Below are 16,894 nucleotides of genomic sequence, written 5' to 3' on the forward strand. Positions count from 1 at the left end.
GTGGAGTGGTCTGATTCTTTCTCCATGTATGAGGGCCAGTTTCAGATTTCACCCAGAATTTGCAAACCAGCACTATCTCACAGGGTGGCCTTGAGAATTAGCGAGTATGAAGCATTAGAAAAATGTCACTTACATAGTGAGCACTATCATTAAATCTTGTGAACTATTTATTATTTAGAATTGTGTTCTTATAGATTTTTAGTTCTCCAGGGGTATATGGTTTTTGTTTTGTCTTGTTTTTGATTCTCTACCTCTGATGTGGGAGGATGGTAAGACACAATAGTAGCAGCTGTTTGGCTATTAGTGTTAAGAAAACTGCACAGAAAGGCGGTGGAAAACAGTTATTTCAAGAGATACCAAAAGGAAGGAAAAAAAGAAAATAATATCCCATGTCAAAGGAGAGTTTCTAAAAGCTAATACACACACATACACATACACACACACACACACACATACACGCACATTCTGATAATTGTCTCTATAGAAATCGAAACCTGGGGAGTCGATGGTAGGAACCAGCACATTAAATCCAAGACAATAAATAGGAGGGGTAGGATAAAATGAGCAGGATATAATAATACAATCACATCCTTAGACCCCTCCCCTGCATTCATTCCCAGCCATTTTCTCCCTGCCACCTGCTTCTGTCCCTGACACAGCCATGTTCAAGGCTATGGTTAACTGGGTCTCTGGCCTTCTACTACCATGTCTATTTGCCTGTGTAGTCCCCCTCCATACCTACAGTGTTTGCTACGCACTAACCCTTTTAAGGTTTTAATCAGGCGCCAATGCTGAAGTTTGTTACTCCTGACAATGGTGGTGTTCAAAATCATGAGAAGTGCTCTGAATCTTAAATATGGTCAGCCTTGCAAATATTTTTTATGGATTCTTTTGTAACAGTGGTTGGTAAGGAAGAGAAACTTATTAATTCTAGTGGCAATTGCGTGAGACTGATTATGAATGATTATCCCTTATGAAGCCAATGGAGAATGTGCTCAGTCTGTAGAGTAAGTGGAAACTAAATCCATTAAAAATGACCTCTCTGGCTATGACTTCTTTTAACTTCAAGTCTACATTTCTCTTTTCAGTTTTCATTCTTTTCATTTATATGATAAGCTTTGATCTTCTTTTCATAGTTTTCACCTTTCTCTTTAAGATTCCTAAATGAGGAGGCCTTTCTTGCCTGTGAGGGAGCTTGTGTCTGTGTGCCCCCATGTACGTGCACTTAGTTGAGATGAGTAGAAAGATAATTACACTCTATTACATATTTTTGAGACCTTGGCCAGGCAACTTCCTCACTGAGGGCACTATATTTCTTTTATCACTTTCAGAAGCAAGGTTATATAATTTGATGATTCTATGATTTAATAAGAATTACTCTCATGATTCAGGGATTCTAGCACTTCTACTCAATTTCTAACTGAAAAAAATTATAATGCCTTTCTTAAACTGAAAAAAAAATGTTAATTATTTAGTTTATTAATTTACTAAAGAAAAAAATCAGAGAAAAGTAAAATTCCCACCTGCCATGTCACTCTACTTTTTGCTAAAATCTGCTTTATAAGCTTGGTCAAAGGCTAAGGCAGTATAACCAAATGGTTCCAAAATACTGTAGTTTAAAAACAATAGAAGCATATTGTTTTCATGTTATGTCCCTTCAGTGAGCACACCAGGCTGGTGGGCAGCAAGTTACTCTGCTCAGATGCACACTCAGAGACTCATGTTCCCTGCAACCTGTTGCTTTGTCAAAGCAAGTCTTCGCCTGCACAGTGAAAGCCAGATCACAGGCGAAAGGCATATATCTTGCAGGAAGTGGGAATATGGCATGCAAATCCCTGTCTTATGGCCCAGATGCTGAAGTAGCACAGGTCACTTCTACATACACTTCTTTAAGAACTCAGTCACATGACCACACCTAATTAAAAAGGGACTGGGAAATGTCATCACTAGTAGAGCCCTCAGGAGCCCAGCCAAAAGTCTATAGCAGCCATTCACTGTGTAGCAACATTATGGTCAGTAAGGAACTGCATATATGACAATGGTCTCATAAGATTACAATGGAGCTGAAAAACTCTGATTGCCTAGCAACGTCATAGGTATGGAGGTGGAAGACAATGAAATTGATCATCCTGACCCTGTGTAAGCCTAGACTAATGTGTGTGTTTGTGTCTTAATTTTTAACAACAACAAAAATATTTAAAAAGTAAAAGAAAAATAAAATATTTTTAAAATAGAAAAAAGCTTATAGAAAAAGTATACAGAGAAAATATTTTTATACAGCTGTACAATGTATTTTAAGGTAAATGTTATTAGAAGAGTCGAAAAGTTAAAAAATAAAAAGTTTATAAAATAAAAATGTTACAGTAAGCTAAGGTTAATTTATTATTGAAAATAGAAAGATATTGTTTAATAAACTCAGTGTAGCCTAAGTGTACAGTGTTTGTAAAGTCTAAAGTCTATAGCAGTGTCCTAAGCCTTCACATGCACTCACTGCTCACTCACTGACTCATTCAGAGCAACTTCTAGTCCTGCGAGCTCCATTCATGGTAAGGGCCCTATACAGGTGTACCATTTAAACATTTTTTATACATTTTTACTGTATGTTTTCTACATTTAAATATACAAATGCTATTATGTTACAGTTAGTTGCCTGCAGTACTCAGAAAAGTAATATGCTATACAGGTTTGTAAGTAGGAGCAATAGGCTATACTGTATAGCCTTTGCGTGTGGTAGGCCATATCATCTAGATATGTTTAAATGTACTCTAGGTCTATGGCCATGCTACTCTGAACAAGCCCAATCCCGTTTGATCTTGGAAGCTAAGCAGGGTCAGGCCTGGTCAATACTTGGATGGGAAACCGCCTAGGAAGACCAGGTGCTGTAGGCCTAAATAAATAAATAAATAAATAAGTGCACTCTATGGTGTCAGCACAATGATGAAATCGCCTAATAATGCATTTCTTGGAATGTATCCCAGTTGTTAAGTAGCTCATGACCATATACAGAGAAGGGAGCTTGTGGCTGGTGGACAACCAGCTATCTCTGCTACGTCCCCTTAATTCCTAAATCTAGACTTTGGTAAAGTTCTTCATATTACTGATCATATTTTTAAATATTCAAAAATAGGATTAATAACTTGTTTTAGAAAAAGTAATACTGAGTGTAAGATGTAGGATGGCAGGAGTTGGATAAACAAACAATCTCATATACTCTCAAGGATATGCATATTCACATCTTTCTGAGGGATGGTTGCTGATTAGCTTAATACAACATCTTTGGTAGTGGAAGTAGAGGTGGTACAATTATTAAACAGCTTTGTTGTTTGTTGTTCATCAAACAGATACAGAATGCAAAGAGATAGTCTGTATTTCAGATTAGAGCCATATCTTTCAACACAAAGTGAATCTAGAGCAGCATAGGGATTTTAGAAGTGACTCCTTTATTCTCTTTAACTTGTTCTCACAGCCGCCTGGTATATTTATGTCCTTTTAACTAGGCTGACAGGACTACCCCACGTGCCCAAGCCTTCGTGACCTTGGGGAAAATCTTTCTCCTTCTATCTTCTCCCAATCATCCATTTGTAAGTTTCACCATTTGGACCCCTTTTTGCAGAATCTGGTTCCTTTAACGAAGCCAACTGTTAATTGTCTGAGTTCATCCAGATCCATTCTGGAAGCGTGAGGCTGCTGGGTAAAGTACTGCAAATGGAGTGGACATGAAAACTCGATCCCTCCATACTGCCATGTTTGAGCATAATTCTTATTCATGGCTTTGCTTTAAAAAAAAAAAAAGTCTCTTCTTCTTCAGCCCTGAGTCCTACTCAAGGTTTAGAAATAGGTGGGGGCAGGGAGGGCAGGGTGACCTCCACACACTTCTTCATGTCATAGATGCGATGAAAGTCTTCTCTACATTTCCTTCTGCCTCCTGCAGGGAGCTGTCCTTTGTCCTCTGCTTCAGGTTCTGAATCACCCACCCATCTCCAACCGTGCCCCTCTTTTGTTTTTTTTTTAGTGATTTTTTTTTACATCACACTGATTAGATCCAACACATTTCAAATTTACAAGCTCAAAATTTAAATCTGTGGAAGAGGCCTGGCCTCCTCGCCTTATTGGGGTGGTAGTTACACTTTCCTTGTCCTAGGTTCAGGGGTCATGGCCCCCACATTACTCCCGTCTTGCTCCTCTTTACCATTCATGCTCTAACTTCTCCTCCCAGAGGCGACAGGGCTCTTCTTTGACCTCACTCGGAGTAAACTAATTCAGTCATGGATGTTGGTATCAGTGACCTGAAGCCAGGTGTTTCCCCTCCTGTCAGCTTCCTTGGAGGAAGGAAACTTTCACCTAACAGACCCCACTTCGGTCTTCGTTTGGTAGCACGGATTCTCATTATTTACTATCAGGGCTCTCTCCTAGCAGTCAGGTATACCTACCTGAGATCTCGGCACTGCTCCGCAGCAGGCAGCCTTAAGCCTCTTGGAGTTTTCTTTTACTTACATATAGGAGTGAAATTATTATTTTGTTCTCTTATCATAAACAAAGAAACATAATTGTGGGTTTGCCATTTTTTTCTGTATGGAGAGATACTATAGTTTTGGGGATTCGGAGACTCTTTTTGGATAATGAAGTCTAGCCTTACATTTTTTGATAACCCATAAATTAAAAGATAGTCTAAATGATTTCAATCCTTTTAAATGTATTGAGATTTGTTTTGTGGCCCAGCATATGGTATATCTTTGCAAATTCCACATGCACTTGAAAATAATTCATATTTTGCTATTGTTGGTTGGAGCATAGTATAAATTGTCAATTAGATTAAGCCAATGGTTAGTGCCGTTTAAGCCTTATGTCTTTTGTCTTGATGTAAGGTTAAGAGTGATGAATTCCCAGATCTTTACATGTCACAGCTGAAACCAGAAGTTTCAAAAAGTTAAGATAAAAACCTATAAAATAAACCCGAAGAAACAGAAGGAAGGAAATAATAAAACTAAAGGGAGAAATTAATGAAGTAGACAATAAGCTTCTCATAGCAAAAATCAACTACAAAAATGTTTGGTTTGTTGAAAACTGATAAACATTTAACAAGACTAACCAAAAAAAAAGAGAGAATGCACAAATATAAAAATATCAGGTCTGAAGAGGATTAATCTCACTAGAAATTTAGATCTAGATCTTTAGATCTTACTAGAGAACTTCCAGGCATTTAAAGTAAGTAAGAATATATTAAGATATTATAAATAATTTTATGCCAATAAATATGAAAATGTAGATGATATGGTTATATTTCTAGAAAATACCACTTATCAAAATGGGCAGAAGATAGATATCTAAATAGACTTATAACAGTTAAGTATTAGAGGAAAAATGGCGGCTGTCCCTCCAGGCCTCCCTCTGGCGCCACAGAACTCAGTCTTTGCCCATGCCTCTTGTGCCTCCCCAGCTGCTGACCCTCCGCCGGAGCCCAGGTGTTATCCGAGATAAATTGTGTGGGATTATGAACATTTCAGTGGAGGGCCTACACGATGTCATGATGGAAGATCTCGAAACAGGAACTTACAAAGACTGAATGTTGATGTCTCATCTTGAAGAACCAAAAGTAACAGAAGATGAAGAACCACCCACAGAACAGGATAAGAGGGAAGAAATGTTGGCCCTGAAGGATCCAGTGCACACAGTGTCACTGCAGAGGTTCATCCACGAGAAGCTTAAGACACAGCAGGAGCTACTTGGAGAGCAAAGCTTTCAGTACCTTATGGCAGCGATGGACACAGAGATTGTCACCCAAGGAGATTTTACAGAGACCGAGAGCATATGACATGTGGCTGCGCCCTTTTCTGAAATTAGCCAAAGAAGCCAGCTTGTCCTTTGTGTGTGAGAACTTGCTGAGATGATGAAGAAATCCCTTGTGTATGAAAATAAAGATGTGAAAACCACACATTTTTATACAACATTTAGCAAATAAATGTAAATCCCACATACCTAAAATCACAAACCCATTTCTCAAAAAGAATTTAATTTTATATTTATGAGGGTCCCTGTGTTTAGTACTGTGCTGGCTGGAAAATTATTGCTTGGCTATCGCCCATGGGAACATAACATTCTAACAATAAGCTTTCTGCTTCTGTACGCCCCGCTTGCACAACTGACCTGTGGGTTGACAATTAGTAAAAAGAAGAAAAATAGACTTGTGTGTTCAAATAGAATGAAGAATGGGTTTAGGGCTTAAAAACCCTGTACCTCTACATTTCGGGGCTGCTTAATTGGGGGTCTACATACCCCTGGCAGACCCAGCTGGCTGAATAAAGAGTGTGTTTCCTATAACTCACTGATTTCTGGTGGTCCGTGTGTCTATCGGGGGCTGGCAGCTACAACAGTACTAGAGATAGATTTGATGACAATAGCTGCTTAGTTTCTTGTTAAGAGAAGATACTTTGATTATCTTTTTATCTTGTGCTCTTAACATTTGGGAAGGTGAAGGTTAATGTCTGAGATGTTTTTCTGCAACCAAAAGCAGTTAAATTCGGCTGCCTTATCCATTTTTTTAAAAGCGTACAGCCCTCGGTATTCCTACATGGTCTCCCATCCAAGTACTCACCAGGCCCGACCCTGCTTACCTTCCAAGATCAGACAAGATCAGGCGTGTTCAGGGTGGTATGGCCATTGACTAGCCTTATCTATTTTTAAGCTAATGAAACTACTTGTTTGAAAAAATGACAAAGCTGTTCAGATTTAATTAAATTTCCTCACCAGACAAATTATATAAATAGTGACAAATATACATTACTGAGATTATCTTGCAAGCAAGTTGTTTTCATCTGACAATGTGTTTTATCGAACAAATGTTTTTATTTTCATTCTGGTAATTTGATACAGGAATTAGTAAAGGGATTTTTTTTCTCACTTTATTTTTAGTAATTACATTTAGTCTTTAAGTGTACATTGTAAGGCTCGTAGAAATGAACTTATGGTAGTGCAGTACCAGGTGGGAGACCTCTGGTCGTGATTTTGGTCCTACTATTCTTGCTATTCTAAAGGCCAGGAGCCCTGGGAGCACCAAGAAGACCCAGGCAACCTACAGCACCCCGTGCCGTGAGGTGGCTGTGAAAAGACATTTGGCACCTACCTACCTCAGGCTCCTCAGTGCAGGGTGCCTCAGGGCCTTGATGATATGGGTGCACTATGGAGGACCCAGCAGCAACCCTTGGGGTACCAACTGGTATGATAAGCCTTCCTCCCTATTCCTTTGACATATAGTACTGAAAAGGGGGAAAACGAGAAAATAAAGCCTTACTTTGTTTCATTTGCCACTTATTGTATGGAACCCTTAAAGCATTTTTTAAAAAATAGTCAAAAGCAAGGTTAAAAAATGTCTGACCTTTCTAAAGAAAGTTGGGTATAGTATGTAGTTGCAGGAAACCCACTGCCCCTTTGTAAGCTGTGGAAACCCAAATGTATGGAAATATTGGATGTTTTCAACAAGGGAAAGAAAATATGGTCCAAATCAAATTTTCCAAAGATAAAAAAATAATCAAATATTGATAATTTCTATAATGTAAACTAATTTTAAAGAAACTAAATTATTAATGTAAGACCTTCCTATAAAGAAAACTCCAAGCTTTGATAAGTACACAAGTTCAATTTTTTTAAAAACACATAAGAAATAACTCTAATCCTTCACAAACTTTTCCAGTAAAGTACAATTCTGGGAGGAAGAATTCATGTGGGATATCAAGTAGCCAATAAGATGGTAGAGAAAAGACATGTTCTAGTGATCTCTGACTGCCCGGCGAATAAATCCCATTTATATTCCCTCTTATAACAACTAAACAAACAAACAACAATAATGACAACAAAAAACTCACACAGCACATAAGTCTATAAGAGGTAGAAAATTTATCCCATTATGGAAAATCTAAAAAATACCAGATGTTTCCTTCCTAACTTGGGGATTTTGAATGTTGGAGGAAGAAACTCAAAGACAGAATATTAGAGAGAATTCACAGGATGGGGTCAGTCCTGTGCCCAGGCACAGCAGTTGGAGCCTAACAGCCTAGTCCTACAGTACAACCTTGGATATTTTTATCTGCCTCCCAGGCTTGGAATCCTGCCTGTTACCTGAGCCAAAGTGTTTAACTTTCTTGTCAAATCTGGTAGTTACATCATAGAGTGTAATGAATTCCTTTACTCTTCAGTTTAGCCAGATTTCAAAGGTAAATCATCATGCATTTCTTTAGTACCCTGTGGTGACATTGTTGAGAAAGTACTAGTGCCTTTCACAACCCATTCACGAGGCACTGCAGTACCATCTAGAACCCCTGATTAATTGGCATTAATGTCCGCCACTCCCAAAGTAGGATTCTGGCTTTTAAAGAGACTAATCTTTTCCCCACTTGAAGACTCCACTACTTTCTGTCACCTTGAATCTTTCAACTGGGCTCTTTGCCAGATTTCCACTCTCCTTTGGGATGACCGTGGAAGTTTTAGGTTGCTGACTTCATGGCTGCTGAGAGATAGCACAGTCTTCAGGATGCAAGTCTTTTCACCCCAAATGGGGAGGTGTTCCCTCAATAGAGAGTACCAGAGATTCATTTGAACCTGGTCACGTAATGAACCATCTACATTTTTGTTTTGCAACCTCAACTAACCATAAAAGCAAAAAGTAGGTTCTAGAGCTGCTATCCACTACTGCCTATTTACGCCCAATTTAGCGCTGGTAGGACATAGCAGTAGTTTGGTATAGGTTTATGCAATAAAGAGTATTGCGACTGATATAAATTTTAGAATTTAACCACTATATTCTTGTTTATATCTAAGAATATTTGTTTATGAATGAGTTAGCAACTCTAATTGTCAGACTGAATCAACCTAGCTAATTCTATGGGTTTCTTTACTTGAGGGAACTCTTGTTGTAGTACCACCTCAAGCCTCCCAAGTTGGCATTTATATGAAATATTATTGGAGTCTAGACTTCAATATACAACACAAATGCTCAGCATGGCAGCTCCCAGGCTTCTTCCTACCTCTCTCTCTCTCTCTCTCTCTCTGAAGGACTCAGAGGTCCTCGATACTTGAAATTCAGAAATATTCCCTGGCTCTGAGCTCATCCCCTGTAGAGAAACAATGTGTTCCTCATATGTCACAAAGTCGCAGAAGTGCCAACCCTTATCAAGGTCAGTTCCAACCCTGCCTCCTTCAGTAGTCTACACACTCAGCCTCCTCCATAGTCCTTCTGAAGACATCAGAACTTTAAATATTTCATATCCCTTCCTGCTATTGAAAGGTGACTGAGCGTTGGAAATACCCTGAATCACTCATGCAAGACTGAAAACATCCTCAAGATAATTTTTCTAAAATATATTCTCTATCGTGTTGTCTCATTCTGTAAATTCATTTACTTTTCCTCCTAGATTATAGATTTACCTTTAGTAATTCCTTTTGGGCCCCGGGGAATTACCGAGGACAAAGCCATCTAAACTAATATCTGAAGGTCCTCTGCAGCTGCCCGCTTCCACCTCCTTTTTATATGACACGACTTTGGCACTAGTGCACAGAACATGTCCTGAGATTACGGCAAACAATCAGAAGAGGCTAACACTCAAACTCTGTCTTCACCTAAGTTTACCAGAAAGCAGAACCCGAAGAAAAAGTTTCTGTGCCAACCCCTTACTGGGGAGTGTGGCCCAGGGGCAGAAATGAGAGACAATGGTAGTGCAGAAAAGAAAAAGGAAACAAGACATATTATCAAGTTGGCTACTACCACGTGTGTGACTGGTTGCTCAATCCCATGAGAGCACCTGAACTATTAAACATTACATTTATTTTAATCTAATTTAATTTAAAAATTAAATATTAAATTCTTAGAGAATATGCCCTCTGACCACAACGATATTAAATTAAAAATCAATAACAAAAACTGGAAACAACTCAGCTATCTTTCCATAAGTGAATGGTATAAAAAGTTTACAAACCATAAGCAATGTTTAACCTCTGTATGTCAGAGATTAAACAGACTGTAGCACATCCGTACCGCTACTTACCAATGAAAAGAAACAAACTGTTGACAACACAACAACTCGGATGAATCTCTGGATAATTCTGCTAAGTGAAAAAACAATCCTAAATTTCACATATTGTAATGATTCCATTTATATAACAATCTTGAGATGACAAAATTATAGAAATGGAGAACAGATTAGTGGTTGCCAGAATATGAGAAGTCTGAGGATTAAAGAAATGGGTGTGGCTGTAAGAGAGCAACATGAAATACTCCCGTCATGATAGAAAAATTCTGTAACCTGACTTTATCGACATCAATATTTTGGCTGTTTTACAAGATATTACCATTAGGAGGTAAAGGATGCATAAAATCTCTGTATATCTCTGACTATAATGATCTCAAAATAAAAAATAAAAGCTCAATTTAAATCTAAAAAAAAAAAGCCCTCTCCACAGTTCATGATTATCGTTATTTCTCTATCATTCAAGTGCTAAAACCAAAGTATAACCCCAAATCTTACTTTCCACCTGTATCTCACTCCGATAAGTCACAGATGAGAACCTTGGTAATTAAAGAGCCACTGAAGGCCGGAGGTTATCACCAGGCTACATAGGTAACTCCAGGAATTGGTTACCTATTGCCATATGACTTGTGAGGGAACCAGTTTCAGAATCTCATCCGGAAGGTCTGGTTTCCAGGGCCACTGGTAGAACTGTACATTAGTTCTACAATATGTAGAGTCTGAGATAAAGCTTAAATGACAATACTTCATTGGGGAGTGTGACCCATGAAACAAAGGTGGGAGATAGTGAGAACAAAGCAGGTAAGGATAGAGAACTAATATAAAAATGGGTTGTCAAGTTGGCCACCACTACAGACGACTGATTATGTGATAGTCAGAATTCTAGATGTTCCCCAATCTAGATGTTCTGGTTATTCAATCAAATACTAAATAAAGGCTACTCTGAAAGATCTTCGCAGATGTAATTAAGGCTACTAGTAAATTGATCTTAAAATAGGGAGATAATTTTGGATTATCCAGATGAACCCAATTTAATCGCATGTGCCCTTGGAAGCAGAGAACTTTCCCTGGCTGGAGACAGAAGACCTAAAAGATGGGGCAAAAGGGGAAGTCAGAGAGATTCCAAGTGTGAGAAGTGTTCAGTCTGCCGTTACTGTCTCTGAGATGCTGGGGCCCAGGTACAAGGACTGGAGAGAAGCCCTAGGAGCTAAGGGCATCCCCAGGCTGACAACCAGCAAGGAAATGGGAACCTCAGACCTGCAAACAAAGGAAACGAGATTATTGCAACAACGTGACTGAGCTTACAATTGGATTCTCCCCAGAGCATCCAGAGAAGCATCTCAACCAGCAGACACCTTGATTTTGATCTTGTGAAACCCAGAGCAGAGAAACCCATCGAGCCCATCTGAATTTGTAACCTAGGGAACTTGAGAAAACAAATTCATGTTGTTTTAAGTCACTAAGGTTGTGACAATTTGTTACAGCAGCAATAGAAAATGAATACATTTGCTTTCGTTCCGAGAAAGAAAAACTATGCCCTGATTCACATCTCGCATTAGTGGTTACCCCACAGGGTAACTGCCCTCCACTTTGAGGTACATATGCATGAGGGTCCAGCAGTTTCCTACCACATTTCCACAATGCAACATTGATTAAAAAAAAAAAAAAGCCCTGTGGCAGAAAATGATCAGGTATGAGGGTCGGGCTTGAGGCTTGTACTGCCAGGCTATACATATAAAAGTGGCCAGAGCCAAAGTTGTTCTCATGCTCATTCCATAACAAATGAACACCAAGAGGGAGAGAAAGGAATGGCTTTTTATTTCTGGAATCCAGACCTATAAAGCATCTAGCTATAATTCTTTCTAATTTGCCCAAAGGCACCATATGTACTAGCAGCAGGGATCAAGAAGACCAGGATTCAAGGTGCTGGAAAGGTCATTGTTAGGGACGGAATATTTGTGTCCTTGCTTCTGTTTCTTCATTTATAAAACACATACTTTATGGGGCTGTGGTTTGGCTTAAGTAGAAATAAGTGCAGTGACAGATCTGGAGCAAGTGCTTGCTATTATTATTATTAATAATAGTAGTAGTAGTAGTAGTAGGATGATGAAAAAGCCAAAGTTTTAAACCAACCTAAAAGATAGAGAATTCATTAAGTGAATTCTAATACAGCTATAAAGTGGAATATCATTCAGTTGTTTAAAAATGAAGAAGCTATAAGATATATTAATATGGAGAAACCACAGAACAGCTTGTGTAATATTTGTGTAAAACAATATGGCAAAGTAATATATACTTATATTTGCTTATATATGCATAAAATTGCTTGGGGAAGATACACAGGAAGCTAATAATAGTTTTTCTATTTGGGGCATAAAAACTTGGCAGATGAGTAACAGAGGTAAAAGAGATTTTTCACTTACACTTTTAGACTTTTCAATTTAAGAACCGTGTTAATGTATTTATTCAAAAATATAGGAAATGCCTAAAAATGAAAATATAAAAGAAAAGAAAGATTCTAATTAATTTATTGGAGCCAAGGAACTCTAAATCCACGTGAGAGAGTCATGATCCAGAAATCGAGATTGCATATAGTCCATGATCAGCCTTTTTTATTCTTCAAGAATTTCTGATGAATGCAATACCAAGAGATGAATTTTGAGAGCTCAAAAGACCTACCTCATGGTAAGGGTGACACCTGCAGGAAAAGCTGAGAATTTGTTGATTTATTTATCTTTGCTAAACAGAGCACTACACCTGGGGCATGGCTTAAGGTGGGTGGGTGATCGCAGATTTCCCATCAAAACTTAGACAAAGAAGTTTGCATAAGCACTGATGGAAACACTGGAAAGAAACACATTTTTCATATAGGGCATCCTGGAAAAGCACTTCCCACTCACTAGTTTTTTCTTTTTACAAAGGTATTTAACAGCCTCAGAGACATAATTCCTACAGGTATAAGACATGGAGAATGAGGCTCATTTTTCAGAGTTGTGTAGATTTGAAATAAGGTATGTGAAGTTCATTGTCCAGCTCCTGGGACTCTCTAGAAGTTCAACAACTAGTAGCTATTGTTATTGTTAATAGTGTCAGAGACGAAAAACAAGAGAAAATTCGATTTAATTTTGTATTGGAAGCCGAAGGACAAATCAGGCACTTGAAGCTTATATTCCATCTTGAGCTAAGGAGAAGAGAGAAGTGGTTTGGGATTTAAAGGAGAGAAGGATAATTCGCATGGAGATAGAAAAGCAAATATTTGGTAAACAAATGTTTGCCGAGCTATGTAGAGACAATGAGATACAGAGCAGATTCTGCTCTCCAGGCCCTGCTGAGTCTCTCCAATCATATTTAGCCCATATTCTTTGAAGATATCTCTGGTGATAGCTCTATTCGGGGAAACAGGCCTTTTATCTAAATTCTTCTAGGCACTTAAAGGGAAGGTGACAAGAAAAATTTCTTGAGTCTTCTGTTTCTTGAAAATAATCAGCCTAAATTAGCCCTCATGCCAGAGAGACACATTTCGGGATGGCAAATTTTGCTCTCCTACGATAGCAACTGTCTACTGGACTGATTCTTTCAGTCAGATGCCCAACCTGCTGCAAATCAGCCCCTTTACCATCTTCTGAATGGAATCCAATCACACCAAGTACATTACACTACTTGAGGTTATTCTGCAGAGTCACAAAGCAGAGTCACCTGAGAAGTGATCAGGGTCCCATCCTGTGCCCTTGTCTCTTGCAGCATTTGGCTTCTTGGATTCCTACATCCTGGCTCCAAGATTTCCTCTGATCCAGCATGTCACTGCCTTATCTCACTTCTTACTTTTGCAGAGCAACGTTTCTCTCCCACTTTACACTTCTGTCAAATAAAAAAACAAATTTGGACTTAAGTAAGCAGAGACTTCATCCAAAAAGACTATTGCAATAAAGAGAGGGAGACTTTGCAATAGGGAGAACAAAGTTCCTGATTACAAGATCTATAAGCATCTCAACAGTCAGGCAGAAAGGACTTTTGTTTTATGGGGAGGAGTAAACAAGGCTGGAAAGAACTGGGAGTTGGGCATAGGGTGAGCAGGTGGCATGATCTGACAATGCTTGCTTAACCTCAGAGGCACAAGTTCAAGGCTCTGGGAGCAGAGAAGCCTGACTAAAGTTTAGTCAAGTTAAGTTAGTGAGTATTTTCTTCAAATTGATCAATGGGGACAAGCATTCAACTAATTTTTTATGACAAAGAATGGGAATATGAAGGGTCTGTATCTGGCTTCGTCCTGAGCACAGGGCTCAGGTAAAGTTCAACATTATCGTTTCAAAACTAGCACATCATATTTCACCTTCGCTGCTGGCAACTTGGGACCAATTAATTACCATTTGCTGCGTTTGTTTCTTCATCTATCTATATTTTCCAGGAATAAGAGTTACTATATTACAAGTTACTGACAGCAAGAGAAATTTATCTCTGCACTCATAGAAAGTTAACCCAGCATATATGTTACACTAACTACTTCAGGATGCCTTTTCTAAGAACATTCTTTTATATAACCGCATTAACACTATCCCATCTAAAAATTAACATCAGTTTTACAATATATTCTAACACCCAGTCCACCTTCTTACTTTCCTAATTGTCCTTCAAATGATGTTTATTGATCCCCCCCTTTGAAACAATATCCAATCTAAGTTCACAGATAGTATTGGATTTAATTTTAGTTTCCTTGAACTTCGATACTCAAAGCATAATCCATGAATCAGTATTAGCAACATCACCTGTACATGAGCTTGAAATGAAGACTATCAGGCCCTGCTCAGACTTACTGAATCAAAAGCCATTTTTGAACCAGCTTCCAAGGTCATTCGAATGAATCTTAAGGACAGAGAAGCACTGCTCTTATCTAGTGTTTCCACTTTGCCCCTCATGATATTGAATTTTTGAAAATTATGGAAGTTGTCTTTTTTTACTACCATTTTTATAGTCACTTATTTGAATATAAATGTTACTTACATCCATTCTAAAATGTTTGGAAAATGGTGATATTATTTTCCACTTTGCACTTTTCTGTGCTTTGGTATCTTAGAAGAACTTTTTTTCCTTTTCTCTCTTTCTTGATTATGTAATGTATTAATACGTTCTCCCATAAAACTTTATATGATTTAAACATCTGCAAAGAAAAGTATACTTCCTCCTTTATATTTCCTGTCACTGATTTTCCTCTTTTTGGATGATGTAGCTATTGTCAACTGATTTATACTTACTACTTAGAATGAAAATTATGAAAATAAGACATTTATTATAGGATTTAGACCTTGCAAAAATGCTGGAGGTGGGGAGTGAAAGTCTTGAAGGAGAGTCAGAGATCAGCGTGCCAGGAGCAGTGGCGTGGGGAAGCCGAGCCCTGGAGCTTGTACGGAAAGCTGAGAAGCCAGGCAGGTATGTCCGACCAGCAACGTGAGCTCTGGTGCGGGAGCTCGTGTAGGGAGCTACGGGAAGCTATTTCCTCTGCATAACTTCCTCCCAGTGGATCCGCAGACAAGCACCTTCTGATCGGTTCATGGCTGCTATCAAACATCAGGGCCAGAGATTGGGAAGAACAAATGGGCAGGGAGGTTTGACGCAGCTCCGTATTTGACCCCCGTATTTGACCATGGTGACTTTCTGAGAGTAATGGCTGCCGCTTTGCCTCTGCCTTCCAAATCTTACACAAGTTCACTCGTGGCCAGTTCTAACCTGAGTCAGAAAAAAGGTACAGTCCAGCACAACATCCTACCCAATCTCTTTAAATAAGTATATATGTATACTCACATTCCTTGTAGAAATGGAATCACCTTGTGCATTTTGTTTGCCAGGTTCACTTGACACTTCGCAAAGTCTTTTAAGGTCAGTCAGTATATATTGCACACTAGACTAGGCCGACCTACTTTTTTTTTTTAACTTTTGCATCCCCTTATGGCAGTGTTTTTCAAACAACTGCTAGCATCCCTTAGCGATTCATGGAATAAACTAGTGTGTCAAAAGCACTATTAAAAAGAACAGGATAGAATAGAATAGAAAATATAAAAGTGCAACTCCCTCTATAAGGATAACTATTGTTTTGTGAAACATTTGTTTTAGTTAAATACATGTGAGTGTTATAGGCACTGCCTGAAATGTATAGCTTACTGTGAGTAACAGCGGTTAAGTGTTTTTTGGGTATTTTGTTTGTTTTTCTTTTTTTTTTCTTCCATCACCCCTTCATGTTTTTGGTTTGACTGTTTATTCTGATGGATAACCTGAGTTTGGGAAAGCATAGGTTAACATCTGGGGCCAACGGTTTTTGAAATAGAGGGAATAAGAGAGAAACAAATTTATTTTAAAAAAATCATAATATGTTTATGGATAGTATTGTATCAATTCCCAGTCCACAGTTGCTAATGAGACTTAGAAGGAGATTCATCTTCAATAACTTGAATGAAAAAAGATTGATATAGCCAGAAAATCAAATGATTTAGCTTCACAAGTGCAAAAAAAAAAAAAAAAAATCTCTTTAGAGAATGTTGAATTCAACAAGGGATTAATAGATCCAGTTTCTGAACTTCCACAACTGATAGTAAAACATGTGCTGATTTGTTTGGCAATGGAGACCTCTAGAGAGCTTATGTTCGAACTGCAGCAAAACTTTTTTTTTTTTTTTTAAATTTTAAGAGCTGATTTTGGTTGACATATAGATTTTTGGAACATTAAGGAACTTAGAGATCATTTAATTCTGTATACTTGGATATGCCTAATACTTATTATTCACCTTTTATATGCCAAGAACTTTTATAAATAATATCTAATTTGGATTTCACAATTCTGTGAAGTATTATCACTTTCATTTTTTAAATTTTATTTTAAAATTTATTTTT

General features: G+C 38.2%; 2 pseudogenes; one reads left to right on the plus strand and one right to left on the minus strand.

The window, feature by feature from the left end:
• The first annotated feature begins 2,769 nt into the window (after nucleotides 1–2,769).
• LOC120615327 (uncharacterized) lies at nucleotides 2,770–2,888 on the plus strand (annotated as a pseudogene).
• Nucleotides 2,889–6,543: 3,655 nt separating this feature from the next.
• Nucleotides 6,544–6,662, minus strand: LOC120615254 (uncharacterized; annotated as a pseudogene).
• Between the last annotated feature and the right edge of the window lie 10,232 nt (nucleotides 6,663–16,894).

This window comes from Pteropus medius, unplaced genomic scaffold (assembly GCF_902729225.1).
Source record: "Pteropus medius unplaced genomic scaffold, Ma_sr-lr_union100, whole genome shotgun sequence".
Lineage (NCBI taxonomy): Eukaryota > Metazoa > Chordata > Mammalia > Chiroptera > Pteropodidae > Pteropus > Pteropus medius.